The sequence below is a fragment of the Rana temporaria genome, chromosome 4, assembly GCF_905171775.1.
Source record: "Rana temporaria chromosome 4, aRanTem1.1, whole genome shotgun sequence".
NCBI classification, from domain to species: Eukaryota; Metazoa; Chordata; class Amphibia; order Anura; family Ranidae; genus Rana; species Rana temporaria.
In genome coordinates, this window is record NC_053492.1 from 439,728,680 (window position 1) to 439,748,524 (window position 19,845).

Sequence of the window (19,845 nt, forward strand, 5' to 3'; positions counted from 1 at the left end):
TATGCCCACTGTTAAACTGAAGGCGGCTTTTGTACTTTCTGAAATGTGTGGGTTTTTTTTTTCATTCGGCTTATGAGGAGGTGCAGTGCGGTGACAGGAAACATTCAGGAGGAGATTTACTAAAACTGGAGCACTCAGCTAGCATGATAGCCAATCAGCTTCTAACTTCAGCTTGTTCAATTAAGCTTTGCAATAAAACCTGGAAGCCGATTGGTTTCTATGCAGAGTTGCACCAGATTTTGCACTCTCCAGTTTTAGGTAATGCCCTCTCAGAGTCCAGTTGCAGAGAACAGAACTTGTATTATTGTAGAATCCAGTAATTCACAAGAAACCCAGCAGGAAGGCACCCGACCGGGAACACTCGCAGTATATAACAGCAGTATGTAGTGGAGGAGGTCTCAGCTGGGGGGTGGCCTGGCCAGTCAGTACCCAATTGGGGTGATTTCAAAAAAGGATGGCATGTCCCTTTCCTTTCCATACTCATTTAGAACCTCTCCTGCTGCTAATCACTGTCCCTACATTACCCACATGTGAAATTTGCGTTATGTTCGGGAGCCAGTATCTTAAATAGACTCTGCCCGACTCAGAATGGCCACCAGTCATATGGGGCGGCAGCATCCAACCAGATAGCTTTCTCAGAGTCCCAAGAAACCATAAAGGAACCACCTTCCTCTTTACTTCCTCTCCCCCTAAAATGCTGTGGCGGTTGAAAACTCCAGGTTCTACAGATGCTGGGATGCTGGGATTCACATAAAACACTCCCCAGAAAGAAGCCATGACTCATAATCTGACAACTTATTATTCTGCCCGTCTGGTTTGACAGGCGATCTCATTTGCATATTGCAGGTTTAGGCAGATCTCAGCATGTATTTACAGTACAATCCTTCACATGAATATTGCATATTTGGCTGAATCCATGCTACTCCCTTAACTGGACCCAAACAGTGCCAATTGGAGCAAGTTTTAAACTGATTTGCTTGCTAAAGGATTTCTAATTCTGTCCAACCAGTCTTGTGATTTACACACCTCTACCTCGTTGTACAGCCAGCAATTTCTTTACTGTTCCTGGGATCACTTTCCGGCTCATTGGCAGTGATGAAAATGTATTTTCCAACAAGCAGGCTGAAAAGGAAGGCGCATGGATAAGCTAGGAAACACAGTAGGTGTTACCTGTCTTGCGGTGTAAAGTACAAGACTGACTGAACAGAATTACTAAACTAAAAGTGTAAATTTATATGTATTTATACTGGACACTTAGCATTATGTTACAAATAAACATTATAATACAAGGAAAACCCAACACAGAGAATAGTGGGTTTTTCTAAGAGGAGAGCATAGCGAAAGCTGTTTGCTTTCAGACTATCTCATTCTCTGAGGGGAGTAATGCCGCGTACACACAATTGTTTTTCGGCATGAAAAAAAACGAAGTTTTTAAAAACGTCATTTAAAATCATCGTGTGTGGGCTTCACATCGTTTTTCGGCTTCTGAAAAAAAAAAATCGAACATGCTGCATTTTTTAAAGCGGGAGTTCACCCATTTATTAAATTTTTTTTTTTCTCCCCTTAGATTCCTGCTCGTTCGGTCTAGGGGAATCGGCTATTTGTATTAAAATATGAGCAGTACTTACCCGTTTTCGAGCTGCATCTTCTTCCGTCGCTTCCGGGTATGGGTCTTCGGGAGCGGGCGTTCCTTCTTGATTGACAGTCTTCCGAGAGGCTTCCGACGGTCGCATCCATCGCGTCACTCGTAGCCGAAAGAAGCCGAACGTCGGTGCGGCTCTATACTGCGCCTGCGCACCGACGTTCGGCTTCTTTCGGAAAATCGTGACGCGATGGATGCGACCGTCGGAAGCCTCTCGGAAGACTGTCAATCAAGAAGGAACGCCCATTCCCGCAGCCCATACCCGGAAGCGGTGGAGAAGATGCATCTCGTAAACGGGTAAGTACGGATCATATTTTAAAACAAATAGCCGATTCCCCTAGAGAAAACGAGCAGGAATCTAAGGGGAAAAAGTGCCCTCTAAGGGTGAACCCCCGCTTTAACGTAGTTTTAAAAAATGCCGTTTTTCGGGTTGTAAAAAATGACCGTGTGTGGGCAAAAACAACGTTTTAAACCCGCACATGCCCAGAAGCGAGTTATGAGACGGGAGCGCTCGTTCAGGTAAAACTACCATTCATAAAGGAGTAAGCACATTCATCACGCTGTAACAGACAGAAAAGCGCGAATTGTCTTTTACTAACACGGAATCAGCTAAAGCAGCCCAAAGGCGAATAGAACTTCCCCTTTATAGTGCCGTCGTACGTGTTGTACGTCACCGCGCTTTGTTCATCATTTTTCAAAAACGATGGTGTGTGGGCAACGTCGTTTTTAATGATGAAGTTGGAAAAACGTTGTTTTTTGGACATGCTGAAAAACAAAGTTTTTTTTCATGCCGAAAAACGATCGTGTGTACGCGGCATTACATTCTGATTCAGTTGTGTGTGTAATTTTTGGAGATAATGAGCCCTATAAATAACAGACTTTTTAACAGCACAGCTAAGAATAGACTAGTGGTGCACCACAATGAAAATTCCAGTACCAAAACTTCTGGATGCACCGAAATTTACAGTTTAGAATGTTTTCTTTTATATATATATATAGAATTGTATTATATTTGGCTTTTTAATTAACATTGTGAATTTAAATGAATATGAGTTTATTTTCGGCAATTAACGGCACCTTTTCAGCCGATAGGCTGCTTTAACATGGAGCCTGGGTTCACACTGGTGCATGCGGAACACCGCATGTGATTCGCACAGGAATCACACCGCATTCCTGTGCACATCACATGCAATGTCTGTGCGGTGTGATTTAAGCCATACATTTTGTATGGTTCAAATTGCACCGCACCCTCGCGAAAAAGGTGCATGAACCTTTTTTTATGCTACACTGGAACCATGCAATTCGATTCTGCCAATCGCACTGGGCTTTGCGAACCATTTTTGGGGTTTCATTAAAATAACATTGACACTGCAGTGGTTCACATGAACGGAGTGCAATTGTGATTCGGTGTGAGAAAAGCACAGGAATCGCTGTGAATCCTGCACCACATCAGTTTAAACCAGGGCTGAGCAGTTTTTGAAGCGCTTTTGCGTTAAAAAAAAAAAAGCGCATGAAAATCTCAACAAAAATACATACCTTTAAATTCTATGGCCCGGATTTACATACATTGGCGTATCTAATATATGCTACGCCGACATAGCGCAGAGAGGCAAGCACCGAATTCACAATGCACTTGCCTCCCAAACTGCGCTGGGTTCCCTCGGCGTAAGTCGTCGTAAGTGGAAGTGGGCGTGAGCCATGCAAATGTGGCGTGACCCCATGCAAATGATGGGCCGAGCGCCATAAAGATACGAATAACGAACGGCGCATGCGCCGTCCCGTGGACGTATCCCTGTGCGCATGCTCAGAATCACGTTGGAACTACTCCTTAAGATACGACGGATCACTGCCTACGGCGTGAACGTAACCTACGCCCAGCCCTATTCACGTACAACGTAAACGATGCAAAATACGACGGCTGTGTTCCCTGGTCCATACCTTTGCATGACTTGCGCCTCATATATGGGGAATAAATTAACGCCGGACGTACGACTTACGCAAACCGCGTATATTATGCGCCGGGCGCAAGTACGTTCGTGAATCGGCGTATCTCCCTCATTTGCATATGTGCATAGAAAATCAATGGCGTCCTTGCGACGTCATTTAGCGCAATGCACGTCGGGAAATTTTAGGGACGGAACATGCGCAGTACGTTCGGCGCGGGAACGCGCCTAATTTAAATGGTCCCCGCCCCATAAATGGTCCCCGCGGATTTACGCTACGCCGCCGCAAGTTTACAGGTAAGTGCTTTGTGAATCAAGCACTTATGCTGTAAACTTGCGGCGGTGTAACGTAAATGGGATACGTTACGCCGCCGCAGCGCAACGCAATTGTATGTGAATCTGGCCCTATATCTTCTGTGTATGTGGAGACTGTACACAGGTTACTCCATGGAAGGGTCCAGTCTCGTACACACGCACGGTTTTCTCGGCAAGAACCAGCAAGAAAACTACTGGCAGAGCTTTCTTGCTGAGTAAACCGAGCGTGTGTACGAGGCTTTGAGGATTCTCGTCAAGAAAACTGCCCAGAATCTCGACGAGAATCACCTTTTCTCTATTTTCTCGCCGTGATTCTCGGCGGTGTTTTCCTGCCGAGAAACCCGAGCGTCTGTATACTTACAGTACCTGTTGCAGTGGAAATTCGCACATGCTCGAAATGACTTTGACGCATGTGCGGTAGCTTCCTAGGCATAGGTAGGGGGTAGCAAGATGGCGGCGACAGCATTGAATGTGACGAGCATTCGTGCCATTCAAAAGAACGGCGGTGTACACTCGGCCGGCAAGAGATTCTTGCCAAGAATCTCGTCAGGAAAAACAACATTTTTTTCCTGACGAGATTCTGGGCCATTCTATGGTGACAGTACACAAATCTGCTCCATTACCTTTCTATGTGCAAACCCACACCGAGACAAGACACATCAATTAAATATCACTGATTTATACCGCAGAACTCCTCAGCTTATGAATACTTTATACTAGCCAGTGTGTCCGATCACCCAACGGTTGAAATGTTGACAAGAGAACCAAAAACAATATGTTCATGTTAGGGCTGCAACTAACGATCATTTTCAGAAGTATGAAAGTATGGTGTATAATTTAGTTAATATGTAAAGTTTAAATAAACGGCAATTTATCCTTAAATATCTCTATGCAGTGGTAAATAAAAATAACCAACTATATGGTTAGGGAGCAAAATCTCCAATCCACTCAATAACAGACATTAGCGATATACTGTATATACTATTAGAGGGTGAATCTGGTAAATATCAGACTCAGATCATTTTTTTTTATTTAACCACTTCCATACCAGGCACTTAAGCACCTTCCCGCCCAAGCCAATTTTCCTCTTTCAGCGCTGTCACACTTTGAATGGCAATTGCGCGGTCATGCTACACTGTACCCAAACAAATTTGGCGTCCTTTTTTCCCCACAAATAGAGCTTTCTTTTGGTGGTATTTGATCACCTCTGCAATTTTTTTTTTTTTGCGCAACAACTAAAAAAAGACTGAACATTTTGAAACAAATTACGTTTTTATTTTTTTCTGTTAATTTTTTTGTAAATATGTAAGTTTTCTCTTTCAATTACGGGCACTGATATGGCGGCACTGATGGGCACCGATGAGATGGCACTGATGGACATCAATGAGGTAGTACTGATGGGCACCGGTGAGGTGGCACTGATGGGCACTGATGGTGGTGCTGGTATGCGGCACTGATGGGCACTCATAGGCGGCACAGATGGGCACTCATGGGCGGCACTTATGGGTGGCACTGATGGGTACTTATGGGTGACACTGATGAGTACTTATGGGTGGCACAGAGGGGCACTGATAGGTGGGCACTGGGCATGGATGGGCACTGTGGGGTGGCACTGATGGACACTGTGGGGTGACACTGATGGACACTGTGGGGTGGCACTGATGGATCCATGTTGCCATTCAGTGCCCACTTGTGGGCACTGATTGGCATCTTTTTTTTTACTGCCCTTTTTTTTTTTGCCCTTTCCTGGTGGTCCAGTGTGGCGATCCAAGGGGGGGCTGCGAGTGAGGAAGAGCCATCAATGGCTCTTCCTGTTTACATCGTGATCAGCCGTGATTGGACACGGCTGATCACGTGGTAAAGAGCCTCCGCCTGAGGTTCTTTACCGAGATCGGAGATGCAGGGTGTCAGACTGACACCCCGCATCACCAATCGCTGCGCGCCCCCACGGGCGCGCGCGGGCATGAAATCCTGCAGGATGTCAATAGACGCCCAGTCAGGATTTCAGAACCACTTCCCGGACGTCAATCTGTTATTGACCGGACAGGAAGTGGTTAAAGAAAATAAAATTTAGACTGTTTTGCACATTTTTAAACAGAACTGTAATATATTATATACTGGCCATACATAAATGTCTTCCTTCAAAAATAAATACATTAAAGGCCTGGTTCACACTGGTGCGTTTTGACATGCGATTTGGCATGTCAAATCGCATGTCAAAATGGCGGTATTTGCTGCAAATTGCCGGCAATGGCACCGTCCTAATCGGTGCGACGCCGCTTCTGCACCGATTTCAAACAGTAGTTCCTGTACTACTTTTTGCGATTTCGGCAGTAACCTGCACAGATGTCTCTATAATCGCGGCCGAAATCGGGACTGCCAGCGGCAGTGAAATTGTGCAAGTTCGGCTGAACTTGCATGGCTTCACTCCCGTAGCCCAGTGTGAACCTGGGCTTAAGAACGTTTGTTCGATTTTCTAATTGTTAGTGGGGTCAAATCGAAGTTCTTTTTCAACCACAGTGACTGGAAAATTTAGAAATGGAAAATTTCTTGGTGAAAGGAATTTTCAGACAGTGTATGTGGTTTTCGTTCAGAAATGACATTCATTTTAAAACTTAATGTTAAAAGCAAGTGAAAATTTCAAACAACATTTAAAGATTTTTCGTATTAATATAATATTAACAGTAGCGATTATTTTCTCTTTTTGTACTATAAAGGGCTAATTTTTGTTTTTTTTAACCCCATTATGTTACTGCCTGCTTAATCGATTATGAAAATGTTGTTTCAGCCCTAGTTCATGTGTCTAAAAAAGAAAAGTGTATGGGAAATAAACACTATGGCCCAGATTCTCAAAAGAGATACCACGGCGCATCATCTATAGATACGCCGTCGTATCTCTGCGTAGCACTGTTGTATCTATGCGACTGATTCTTAGAATCAGTTAGGCATAGATATCCATTAGATCCGACATGCGTAAGTCTCTTACGCCGTCGGATCTAAACTGCAATTTTTTTTTGCCCGCTAGGTGGCGCTTCCGTCGATTTCCGCGTCGAGTATGCAAATTAGCTAGATACGCGAATTCCCGAACGTACGTGTGGCCGACGCAGTAAAGTTACGACGTTTACGTTAGGCTTTTCCCGGCGTAAAGTTGCCCCTGGGTCTATGAGGCGCAGCCAATGTTAAGTATGGCCGTCATTCCCGCGTCGAACATTTTTAAATTTACGTTGTTTGCGTAAGTCGTCCGTGAATGGGGCTGGACGTCATTTATGTTCACGTCGAAACCAATGACGTCCTTGCAATGTCATTTGGAGCAATGCACACTGGGATATTTTAGGGACAGCGCATGCGCAGTTCGTTCGGCGCGGGGACGCGCTTCATTTAAATGAAACACGCCCCCTACCTGCCGAATTTGAATTCCGCCGGGTGATTTACGCTACGCCGCCGCAACTTTACAGGCAAGTGCTTTGTGAATAAAGCACTTGCCTGAAAGACTTGCGGCGGCGTAGCGTAAATGAGATACGTTACGCCCGCACAATTTTGCGCCCATCTACGTGAATCTGGGCCCAAGTGATTAATGTTGCCTATAATTGCAGTTTAAGTGGAAGTTACTACTTTTTCTTCATGAGGTCTTGAGACAAGTCCTGTTTACTGGCAGGGATAGTCTCTGCTATACCTGCATTATACCAAAATGACAGGTCCTCTTTGCTGGCAGAGCCGGTCTGTACTACACTGCATGATGCCATAATGCTAGGTCCTCTTTACTGGCCAGGTCGTTCTCTGCTACATCTGTATAAAGCAATGATAACAGGTCCTCTTTACTGGCCAGGTCGGTCTCTGCTAAACCTGCCTGGTGCCATCATGCCAGGTTCTCTTTATTGGCCAATTTGGTCTTTGCTACACCTGCATGATAACATAATTACAGGTCCTCTTTCCTGACCGTACCAGTCTCTTTTACACCTGGATGATGCCATATTGTCAGGTCCTCTTTACTGGCCAATTTGGTCTTTGCTACACCTGCATGATACCATAATGCCAGGTCCTCTTTGCTGACAGGGTTGGTATCTGCTACACATGCATAATGCCATTGTGCCAAGTCCTATTTACTGCATGATGCCATAATGCCAGGTTCTCTTTGCTGACAGGGTTGGTATCTGCTACACATGCATAATGCCATTGTGCCAAGTCCTATTTACTGCATGATGCCATAATGCCATGTTCTCTTTGCTGGCACCTTGCGTCAAAGACCACTACCACCTTGGCATTGAGTCAGTGCTGTGCATGCATATGATGACAGGTCTTCTTTAGTTTGCCCTCTATTCATAGATGCTATAACACTCAAGAGCATGCACTGTATGTGCGCTGTCGGTTCCCATTCACAGTTATAGGCAGCTTATTTAGCTGTGGTCCTCACTATGTCACGTTGCTCAGTGGAAGTGTATGACAGCCTATCTGCCACAATCTCTCTTGTCATCACTGTGAATTCTACTTATCTGATCCAGAGTATGAGAGGCAGAAGCAGAGACTGTCACCGAGCCAGACCTGTCTTATAGATGGGAACCAAGGCAAGCAGGATACCTACTGACAAAGCAAAGCCAGGAGTGAGATCTACCTTTCCTCTGTCAGTAACTTGATGATGTTACTTTGTCACACGCAGGGTCATTAGTACTCACAGGGCTCTGACTTGCCTGTTAGGCTTTGTGCATCCAGCCCACAACTCCTTGCATGACGTTCCAGAGACAGGACTGCTGCAGCTACACCTCCAGGCCTAAGAGGCCTTTTGCATTCCGCTCCCAGTTAGACCATGTTCCGAGTCCACTAGACCATGTTTCGTGAGACTGGCCAACTACAGCTGGCTCCTATGGGTGTAGGCCAATCTCTGCCCTGACCAGGGCCATCACAGTAGTGACATTGGGCCATATTCTTAGAGATCTCCGGCAGGGTAACGTATGTCCTTTACGTTACTCCGCCGCAAGTTTAACTGGCAAGTGCCTGATTCCCAAACCACTTACCTGTAAACTTGCGGCGGCGTAGCGTAAAGTCCACCCGCGCAAGCACTCCTAATTCAAATGATCCTGGTAGGGGGCGTGGATCATTTAAATTAGGCGCGCTCCCGCGCCGAACGTAATGCGCATGCTCTGTCGGGTAAATTACCCGACGTGCATTGCGCTAAATGACGTCTCACGGACGTCATTTGTTTTGACGGTAACGTAAATGGCGTCCATCGCCATTCACGGACGACTTACGCAAACGACTTTAAATTTTCAAATTTCGACGCGGGAACGATGGCCATACTTAACATTAAGTACGCCACCTAGGGGGCATGTTTATCTTTACGCCGCGTATCGCTTACGGAAACGACGTAAAATCACTACGACGGGCAAGCGTACGTTAGAGAATCGGCGTGACTAGTCATTTGCATATTCTACGCTGACCGCAAAGGAAACGCCACCTAGCGGTCAGCGTAGATATTGCAGCCTAAGATACAACGGCGCAGGCCGTCGTATCTTAGGCATGTTTAAGTGTATCTCAGTTTGAGAATACACTTAAACATAGGACGGCCTTAGAATCGGACTTACATTGGCGTATCTGCTGATACGCCGGCGTAAATTCTTTGAGAATATGGCCCTACATCTGCAAGTGAGTGGGGTGTTTGGCTCCTATGCCCCAACTGCTCCCAATGTAGCATATACTGTATATGGGCACTAACTCCATCCACAACATCACTACAGAAAGGCTTGGTCTCGAAAGTGACCTAACACCCACTTACACAATTCCATGCTACACATGCCACCTAGTGGCAGACTATCTAACTGCTTATACGCTTGCTTTGGGGGCACACAAAGCAGAGCTCTATCCCAGCCCCGCTCCCTCCTTACAGATTTGACTTGACAGCAGTGGGAGCCAATGGATCTGGCTGCTCTCAGAGAATACAGGAAGAGGGGAGAGTGGGGGCGCTAGGAGGGGCAGGGCTAGATCTAGTGTGGTGTCAGGTAAGTGTTTAGTGGTGGGGGAGGGAGGCACTGACACATGAAGGTTGTTACCTTATTGCAGAAGATGCATTAAGGTAAAAACATTTTTGCCTTTAAAATCTACATTAATTTCCATGTTCGAGTATTCAGAGTTTCAGCTTAATGATTTTTAAATATTGCTGAGTGAAAAATATAAATATTGATAAGTGAACAAATTAAGAACGGTCCAAAAAACAAAAACAGAAAAGATATTACAAACCAGACATAAGCATCAGTGAAATTGAACTGTTATATCTCCCTGCTCTGCAGCCTGCAGGGAGAAAAAACAGCCACATCTCTGCTCCATGTACAGAGCCCTATGCTGCTAGTAAACACAGGGCTCTGTACTGTCATTCTCTAACGCCCTGTACACAGGATCGGTTAATCCGATGAAAGCAGTCTGATGGATTTTTTCATCAGATATCCGATGAAGCTGACTTTCATCAGTCTTGCCTACACACCATCAGTTAAAAATCCGATCTTGTCAGAACGCGGTGACGTAAAACACGACGTGCTCAGAAAAATGAAGTTCAATGCTTCCGAGCATGCGTCAACTTGATTCTGAGCATGCGTGGATTTTTAACCGATGGACATGCCCACAGACGATCGTTTTTTTCTATCGGTTTTTTAACCATCAGATAATTTTAAAACAAGTTCCTAGTTTTATCAGCGATGGATAAAAAAAAACGATGGGGCCCACACACGATCGGTTCGTCTGATGAAAACGGTCCATCAGAACGTTTTCATCAGACGAACCGATTGTGTGTACGCGGCATAAGCCGATCAGCAGGTTCCGCCCATTTCATCATTGGCTGGGACCTGCTGATGACTAACTTGCACTGCACCAAATGACAGCACAGATATGACATGCGGCCCGTACTTGGAAATGCTGGGTCACATACATATATACGTGACTGCCCTGTCGCAGTATATCTACATGGGGCAGTCCACAAGTCATTAAGTCTGCCTGATGTTTGGTTCAGAACAGAGCTCAGATCATAGAGAGTGAAATTAATTCGATAAGCAAGGTTTATGACTCTCAGTATCCTTAGCAAATTTGGTGATATTTCAAGAGCTCGCTGTTGCTAGTGCAATAGCTTTAGACCTTTAGACCTTAGAGATGGTGTGGAAGAACTAACCCAATCACACAGCCCGAGAGGAGTGTGGTGGTGTGCTGGAGACTATTTTATTATGTTCAGTGGACACACCCTGTGACCCCAGCATTCCAGGATACTTCTATATTTCCGTATGACTAGGTTTCTCAATCTTCCAATCAGCCTGTAGCAGAATGAAATTACAATTTGTTAGATACCAAATATAATATAAATAGATCTTAGGTATGTAATGTGTCTCATTAGCCTTCTTGTAACATAGATGTTTTGGTGTCTAACTGATTGGTATCCTTTGATACAATAGTGTATCCACTAAGGATATGATCTTCTATTGTGTGAAGTTTGGGGGAGATTAGTTAACATTTAAGGTCTTTTTTGTACGTTAAGCTACATTAAGCTCCTAAAAAAACAAGCTTAATTTCCCTAGTTTGCCTTGTGGAACACCAAATAGCACACAACTTATAGGATAGGTTTGGGTAGTTAAGATCTTAAGCTGTGCAAAGTTTCAGGGCAATTGATTGAGGTTTAGGCACCATGGGCCAGATCCTCAAAAGGGATACGCCGGCGTATCTACTGATACGCCGTCGTATCCCTGTTTCTATCTTTGGAACTGATCCACAGAATCAGTTTTCCATAGTTAGGCAGAAGATCCGACATGTGTAAGGGACTTACACTGCCGGATCTTAGGATGCAGTATCGCATCCGCCGCTGTGGGCATTTCGAATCGAAATGCCGCTTCGGGTATGCAAATTAGCACTTACGGAGATCCACGAAGCTTTTACGCTTCGTTTTTTCTCCGTAAGTATTAAGTTGCATGTGTAAAATTAGGGCTGCTTTTACAAAGTGTAAACTGTTTACACCTTGTAAAAGTAGACCCTTCTTACCCGCGACGCTGTTATTTATTTATTTATTTATTTATTTTTTCCCGCCGTATCTTTTTTTTTTCCCGACGCAACTTTTTTTACCCGGCGCGATTCACAAAACTCGGCGTAACGTAAAACCGCGCTATGCACGTCGGGAAAATGACGTCGTGAGCATGCGCAGTATGTCCGGCGCGGGAGCGCGCCTAATTTAAATGGGACTCGCCCCATGAAAATAGGAACGCCTTGCGCCGGATGGATTTAAGTTACACAGCCGAAAATTTCTAGGTAAGTGCTTTGTGGATCGGGCACTTAGGTAGAAATTTTGCGGCAGTGTAACTTAAATCAGAATATTTAAGTTACGGCAGCTCTTTGTGGATCTGGCCCTTTATTACTCGTTAAGCTACATTAAGCCATTTTCACATTAAATGTTTTAGTATATCCCCACTAAGGCCGCGTACACACGATCGGTTAAACCGATGAGAACGGTGGACCGATCGTGTGTACAAGGCTTAACCACTACTACAGCAGCAATTATGGGATATATATAAAGTTTGACTCTGGGAGTGCAGTTTTAGGCAAAAAATCCCATACTCACAGACTTGTATTCCTGAGCTGCGTGCTAGACTGTTTACGACTTTACCATTTATGTCACAGCCTCATTAGACACCTTTTGCAGACCCAGGCTAGTGCAAGTTTATGGTACCCCGGCATTCCATCTAACTTTTTGTCAAATACATGGCTGCCTAAACACAGACATAAGATTTGAATCTGACCATTTTTGTTACCAACTTCTGGGAAAATTAGGTTGGCATTGTGTACGGTACGGTGCTAATTTCTTATTCTCTCTCAAAAGGAACTAGCAATTGACACAAAGGCCACCACTAAACACAGGGCAGACTATTACTCTGAACAAAGGAGTGGAGCCCACCAAACCAGTCACAGGAACAGACCATACTGTACATAGACTCCCAATGATGTGTCCACAGCTACACCCAGTGACTGAGCACTGTTAGGCCCAACGACAAACCCCTTCCACACAAAGAAAGGACCACCAATGTGTAAGGGGAACTAGTATTGGGCAGGTGTTGGCACCAAACTATGCAAGAACCCACTCTGCTTCTTCTTGGATAGGGCAGCCACCCAACTGTTGTTGAATAAACCTTCCACCATCTTGTGTCATACTCCTGTCCTTAGGCCCGCTTATGATATCTCCAGCCTCAGGCCTGAATATTTCAGAATAAAGGAATGTCCACACAAAAATACATTGTCCCGTACTTTACTGTGAACTTTCCTTGACATACTAGCAGAGTCTTTTGTGTGGAATGCCACATGCAAAGTAAGACATTCTGTAGCATTCATTTCTGCTCAGCGCGCAAGCCCAAATCTTTTAATTCATCTTCCCTCTACACCTCCATTTCTCTCTTTGGGAGCACTACAGAGTTGGGACCACTTCCCCATGTGTTCTAAGTCCACATCATTTATCTTCCATCCCCAAGTCACAAGAACCTCAGCTGATGGTCAGGGGAATCATGGTGCTCTCATTAGTATACCGGTCTCTTCTCAATGTCCCTTCTATAGATCTGCCCAGCCAGGCATGCTTCCAGATGGCACACTCATTCCCAGGCTTCCACCATCACTCACATCAGAGGACCCAGACCAAGCCTTCAAGACCTTCCACACCCTGCTTTCGAAGGTCAGGGGAGACAAGATAACTATAGTTGTTCCTATTGTGTTTTGTACCACCTTGCCTAGGACTTCAGCCCTGCAAAGGGCCCTTTATATCAATTTGCAACAGACTACATCTTCATAGTTCTAGGGCAGGGGTCTCAAACTGGTGGCGCTGAAGCTGTTGCAAAACTAAAAGTCCCATCATGCCTCTACCTGTGGGAGTCATGCTTGTAACTGTCAGCCTTGCAATGCCTCATGGGACTTATAGTTGCGCAACAGCTGGAGGGCCACCAGTTTGAGACCCTTGCTCTAGGGTGTTTGGCTGCCATGCCCTGTCAACCCTAGACTCCACTCATCCCTGGCATTTATGTGGGCACTAACCTCACCCATTATATCACTAGAGGAGGGATTTCTCTAAAAGGGGAGGTAACACCAAATTACAACTTTCCCTTTACCATACTATAACAGGAACAGAGCCATCTAGTGGCAAGCCAACTGACTGCACCTGCCAACAACTGGACCCAGAAACTGACCACCACTGGACTAATTGCCTTCCACTACTCCCATGAACTGACCACAGCTGCACCATTCAAAAGATCAACCCAATATGTATAACCTGTGTGACCTAGTAGCAACAGCTGGGGAATAACCACAACTGTAGCCAGAAGGTGCCAATTACTCCTACTGTTGGGGAATGACCGTTTATAATTTAACTAAAGGCAACACTTTGTTTTTTTTAGTTTTTGATGTTGTAAAGAGGGATCAGAACACCTGGCAGTTTTTTTTGTGTTTTTTTTTTTTTGCTGTCTGTGCTCTGTTTTGGGGGAGATTCGCCCTCTCTATTTGTTTTGATTTATCATTATTAAGTGAAAGTAAAAAAAAGTAAAAATGTTTGATTCGTCCCCAGAATAGGAATAGCGGGAATATCTTCCAATATGGATACTAGTTCTGATGACCCTGGTGACAACCAGGGAAGCCATAACTTTGGAGGGATTTACTCTCACTTCCTGCTTCGCTATGTGACAGCACTGGAGACATGGGCTCAATTTCCCAGCCACACTATCTTGCATAAATTCCCTATGTTCAAGTGAGGTTGATTTTGGCCTTAGTATGGGTGAGTTAGGCTACAACAGGGATGCCAAACTGTTACCTGATGTAAAAGGCTCTGCTGCAGAATATGAAAAACATATACTGTATATATATATATATATATATATATATATATATATATATATATATATATATATATATATATATATATATATATATATATCCTCTGAAGAGCTAGGGAAAAAAGGGTACAGTGTTGCCCCCCACAGGACACTTGAAGCACAGACAGTAACCGTCTCCATCAATCACATCCTTGTAAGTCTGTTGAGTGCAGAACAGCTAGACGCACAGCAGTTGAACCCGCACCACCCCCCCCTCCCCTCCCCCAGGTACTGTATGTCATAAACACTAAAATATTCATCTGCCCAACCTAAAATGACCTTCCTGGCAGCCTGAGCTTGCTGCTGGGAACAGACTGCTCCTTCCTCCCTGCCCGGGGCTGTGTTCTGACCTGTACGCCACACAAGCACAGACACGATCCCTAGATACATAATCATATGCTCTCCCTTCTAGAGGAGACAATTAGTATTCCAAACATCAATTAAGAGTTATTATTCTATTAACCCCTTCCTGGCCCCCATTGCCTGCAGGATGCCGGTGTCACAACATCAATGCATGCAGGGACTAGTGATTTTCCCATAGTAACCTTTTACCACCTGCAGCAGGGGGGTTGCCAACTGTCCCAGATCTCCAGTTTTTGGGGATTTGTCCCTGGAAATCGTTGTCCTTGGAAACATGTCATGGTAAAAAATCCCTGTTTCTTTTTTTTTTTTTACCTTAACATCTTGGCATTATTTAGTTAATGTTTTAGACATAGGTGTGCGCAGCCTATTGTATTAGGGTGTGCACCATTGGCGGCGGCTCCATTAGGGGCGCAGGGGTGCCGCCACCCTGTCCATCCATCTGGCCGTCTAGTCTACACGCGGGGTACCGGACGCATGGATTACAATGTTTTTTTTTTGTGTCTGTTTTTGAAGCACATGATTAGGGCCTGATGCTCTAATAGGTTTTATAAATGGGTGGGCTTGGGGCACAGAGCACTGCGCCCCGAGCCCACCCATTTGTGTGACAATAGCGAATTAATATTTTCTGTTGTCACACTGATTCTCTTCCCAGCCAATCAGTAAGCAGGTCCTGAGACCCCGATTGGCTGGAAGTCCAAAGACACGATTGGCCGGGAGTCCTAAGACCTGATTGGCCCGGAGGAGAAGGGACCACCAGAACTCGGGAGGGAACCAGGTATGTTTGCCACCCACCAAAAAATGAGGGAGGAGATGTCCCGCAGGGGAAGCCGTGCCGCCTTGAACCAGAGGAAGGAAGATGCAGTATGAAGACGCCGCCTGCCATTCCTGGAGGTAGCCCCCGCCATAGATGGGGTTAGTTCTTGGCTGCTGACCGACCGACTGGGGGGGTTCAGTGCACTGCCACACAGAGCAATAATGTTAATGCAAACTTGGGTGATTAGGGCACACCCAGCACACCCTGTGCGCACACCTATGGTTTTAGAAGCCTTACACTTATTTAATTTATTTAAAGTCAATGTTATCTTTGGAGTTTATGTCAAAAAAATAAATAAATCCTGCAACAATTTAATTTAGCGCCCTTTTAAGCTAAGGGGAGGCTCAGGTGAGCAATAACTGAAGCAGCAACCACTGCAGCCTGGTGTGCCATAAAGAGAGCCCAAAGTGCCCGTGAGTACTACTGTATGGCACAACAGCTTTCTTATAGAGGAGGAAGCAAACGGTGATCGCCATATAGCAGGACCTTGTGCCATCCACCCTTATTTGACAATCATGAGCAAGTCCTCCTGATCCAGTTATATAAATATGCCATTACTGAATCACCTTTGGTCACATTCCTTTATTAGTACCATATCCAGCTTGGGTACACTTTAGCAGCAAAACGCTTCCACAAATGTATTTAAATGATCAGCGACTGTGCTGCATCTGTACCGGAACTAAAGTCTTGGCATACCCTGCCAAGCACCGAATGCGGACGTCTATTTATGTAAGTTCACAGGTACCCCCTGAGAATGCTTTGGTTAGGGACAGCATTAGGCAGGATGAGAGGGCATGATGGACCTTGTAGTCCACCAATATATTCCCACAGCCAATGGAGAGTCACAGGTTGTAAACGACTGTTGTAGGCTCCAGCAGTTGTAGTAACATTGTTTAGCATGGGTTGGCACGGTACAGATTGGCAGGTTCGGCTTGACTTGTAGTTCTACAGCAGCTGGAGGTGAAGCTGTTCTATGCTATAGCACTTTTGAATTTTACAGCAGCCCTCCTTAACGTTTTACCCCAGAGGAACCCCCCCAAAATAATTTTTGGGTCTCAGGGTAACCCTTACTAAACCGCTTCATTGGAGGTCAATGGAAAAAATGCCCTGGTCTTCAAAAAGAAGAATGCCCCTTACATTGAAGGTCAGTGGGAAGAATGTCACTTACCTCGGTGATTGGAATAAAGAATGCCCCCCTTACATGGGTGGCCAGTATGAAGAATGCCCCCCTTACATGGGTGGCCAGTATGAAGAATGCCCCCCTTACATGGGTGGCCAGTATGAAGAATGCCCCCCTTGCATGGGTGGCCAGTATGAAGAATGCTCCCCTTACATGGGAAGTCAGTATGAAGAATGCCCCCCTTACATGGGTGGCCAGGATGAAGAATGCCCCCCTTACATGGGTGGCCAGTATGAAGAATGCCCCCCTTACATGGGTGGCCATGATGAAGAATGCTCCCCTTACACCAGTAGTCAGTGGAAAGAATTCCCCCCTTACATTGGCAATCAGTGAGAATAATGTTCCTTACATTGGTTAGCAATGGGAAGCATGCCCCTTATATTGGTTGTCAATGTGAAGAATGCCCTTTATATTGATGGACAGTAGAAAGAATGCCCCTTTACATTGATGATCAGAGTGAAGAATCCCACCTTACATTGGTGGTCAATGGAAAGAATGTCCCTTACATTGGTTGTCAATGTGAAGAATGCTCCTTACATTGGTGGTCAGTGTGAAGAATGCCCTTTATGTTGATGGTCAGTAGAAAGAATGCCCCTTTACATTGATGGTCAGAGTGAAGAATTCCCCCTTACATTGGTGGTGAACAGAAAGAATGTCCCTTACAATGATGGACAATAGGAAGAATGCCCCTTACATTGGTGGCCAATGGAAAGCATGCCCCTTATATTGGTGGACAATAGGAAGAATGCCCCTTACATTGGTGATCAGCACGAAGAATGCCCCTCTTCTAGTGGTGGTCAGAATGCCATCCTTAGACACAGCTATAGGGAGCACTGGTGTCATGCAGCTGGCTTTGCTAAGTGGCATTAGACCCAGAATACCATCAGATAGGGGGTCAATCAGCCACAACCCAAGGAACCCCTAGCTATCTCTGGAGGAGCCTTGTATGGGAATAGCTGATCTAAAGGTGAGTTACTATGGGATGGCACAGCGTAGAATGGCAGGGTTTGCTAGGCTTGCGGTTCCACCACAGCTGGAAAGGCACAGTATACAAAAGGCTGCTCAATGCCATATCGCTAAAAAGTCCCAAGCATTATTTAGCATATGTTGGCACACATGTTGGCACAGTATAGACTAGCAGAGTTTGCAGGACTTGTAGTTCCACAACAACTGGCAAGCAATGGTTTGCAAAAAGCTGCTGTATGCATTATAACCAGTAAGTCCCCAATATAATAAAGCATAGATTGGCACACATGTTGGCACAGTATAGACTTGCATGGTCAGCTGGGCTTGTAGTTCCACAGCAGCTGGCTATCCATGCTTTGCAATGCAATATTACCAGTAAGTCCCCAGCATTATTTGGCATAGGCTGGCATGCTTAATAGAACAGCATAGACTGGCAGGGTTTGTTGGACTTGTAGTTCCACAGCAGCTGACCCAAAACAGTTTGCAATAACCTGCTTGAGGCAATATCCCAAGTAATTCCTCATCATGAGGTTGGCACACATGTTGGCACAGTATAAACTGGCAAGGTCTGCTGAGCTTGTATCTCCACAGCAGCTGACCAGCCATGGTTTGCAATAGGCTGCTCTATGCAATATCACCAGCAAGTCCCCAATATCATTTGGCATAGGCTGGCATGCTCAGTGGCAGATCATAGACTGGCAGGGCTTGCTGGACTCGTAGTCCCGCAACACTTACCCCATCACAGTTTGCCGAATGCTGTTCAATGCAACATAAACATCAACTCATAGACATTACATAGCATTGGGTGGCATAGTATAGACTGGCAAGGTGTGCAGCATTCTCCCCCATGCAAGATCAAGCCCTCAATGTGATCTGCCAGTCATGCCACCCTAATGAAGAGCAATCCATGCACACTTCTCACAAACTTTTTGCAGTCTCCTTCTGTGCCCCCCTCCTATACCCATCATCTTACCAGGGCTGTGCAGTGCAGGGGGTCCTGTGTGTTCTGGGTGGCAGGCTGGCAGCGATCAGACCTCCAGCTCCTTGCTGGCATCTGTGAGACCCGAGCTGTGCGATGTGTGACTTGCAACAGACGTTGTGCTTATGAAATGATGGCTTTAGAGTCTAGCAGCGAGCGTGTGGAACCAGTAAATCCTGTTTAACATTTCCCTGTGGATCTGGCAGGAGGAATTGTAGTGTGCCCCCAGGGTGACAGAGGAAATATGACAACCTCGTGTCTACACCAACAACCCCCAATCCCAGCGACGCCGGCCGGGCGCCCTCTGCTGACCACTGCTGGTACTACAAAGTATCACCTATAGGGGCTGTGTATCCACATTGTAACCTATCATCCCACACTGTTACCAGGGTGTATCTAAACTCAGGCAGTGTGCAATATTAAACATTTAAAGCACTTTCACCTCCTTCTTATCCAGGCCAATTTTCAGCTGTTAGCGCTGTTGTTGTCTGAATGACAATTGCGCAGTCATGCAACGCTGTACCCATATGAAATTATTATCATTTTTTTAAGACAGATAGAGCTTCTTTTTTTTTTTGGTGATACTTAACCACTTGCCTACCAGGCACTTACACCCCCTTCCTGCCCAGGCCATTTTTCAGCTTTCAGCGCTCTCACACTTTGAATGACAATTGCACGGTCATGTAACACTGTACCCAAACACATTCAAGCTTTCATTTGGTGGTATTTTTTTTGAAAATTTCTGTTTATTAAAGGTTTTATAGACATACAACGAAAACAT

At 45.3% G+C, this 19,845-nt stretch overlaps 1 protein-coding gene across 1 annotated transcript in view; it reads right to left on the minus strand.

The window, feature by feature from the left end:
- Positions 1 to 19,291, minus strand: part of SERTAD4 (SERTA domain containing 4) — an 87,589-nt gene extending 68,298 nt beyond the window's left edge. Inside the window, exon 1 of the mRNA XM_040351496.1 lies at positions 19,059 to 19,291. The gene's annotated coding sequence lies outside the window, so the exon portion shown is untranslated. The remainder of the gene's footprint in view (positions 1 to 19,058) is intronic.
- Between the last annotated feature and the right edge of the window lie 554 nt (positions 19,292 to 19,845).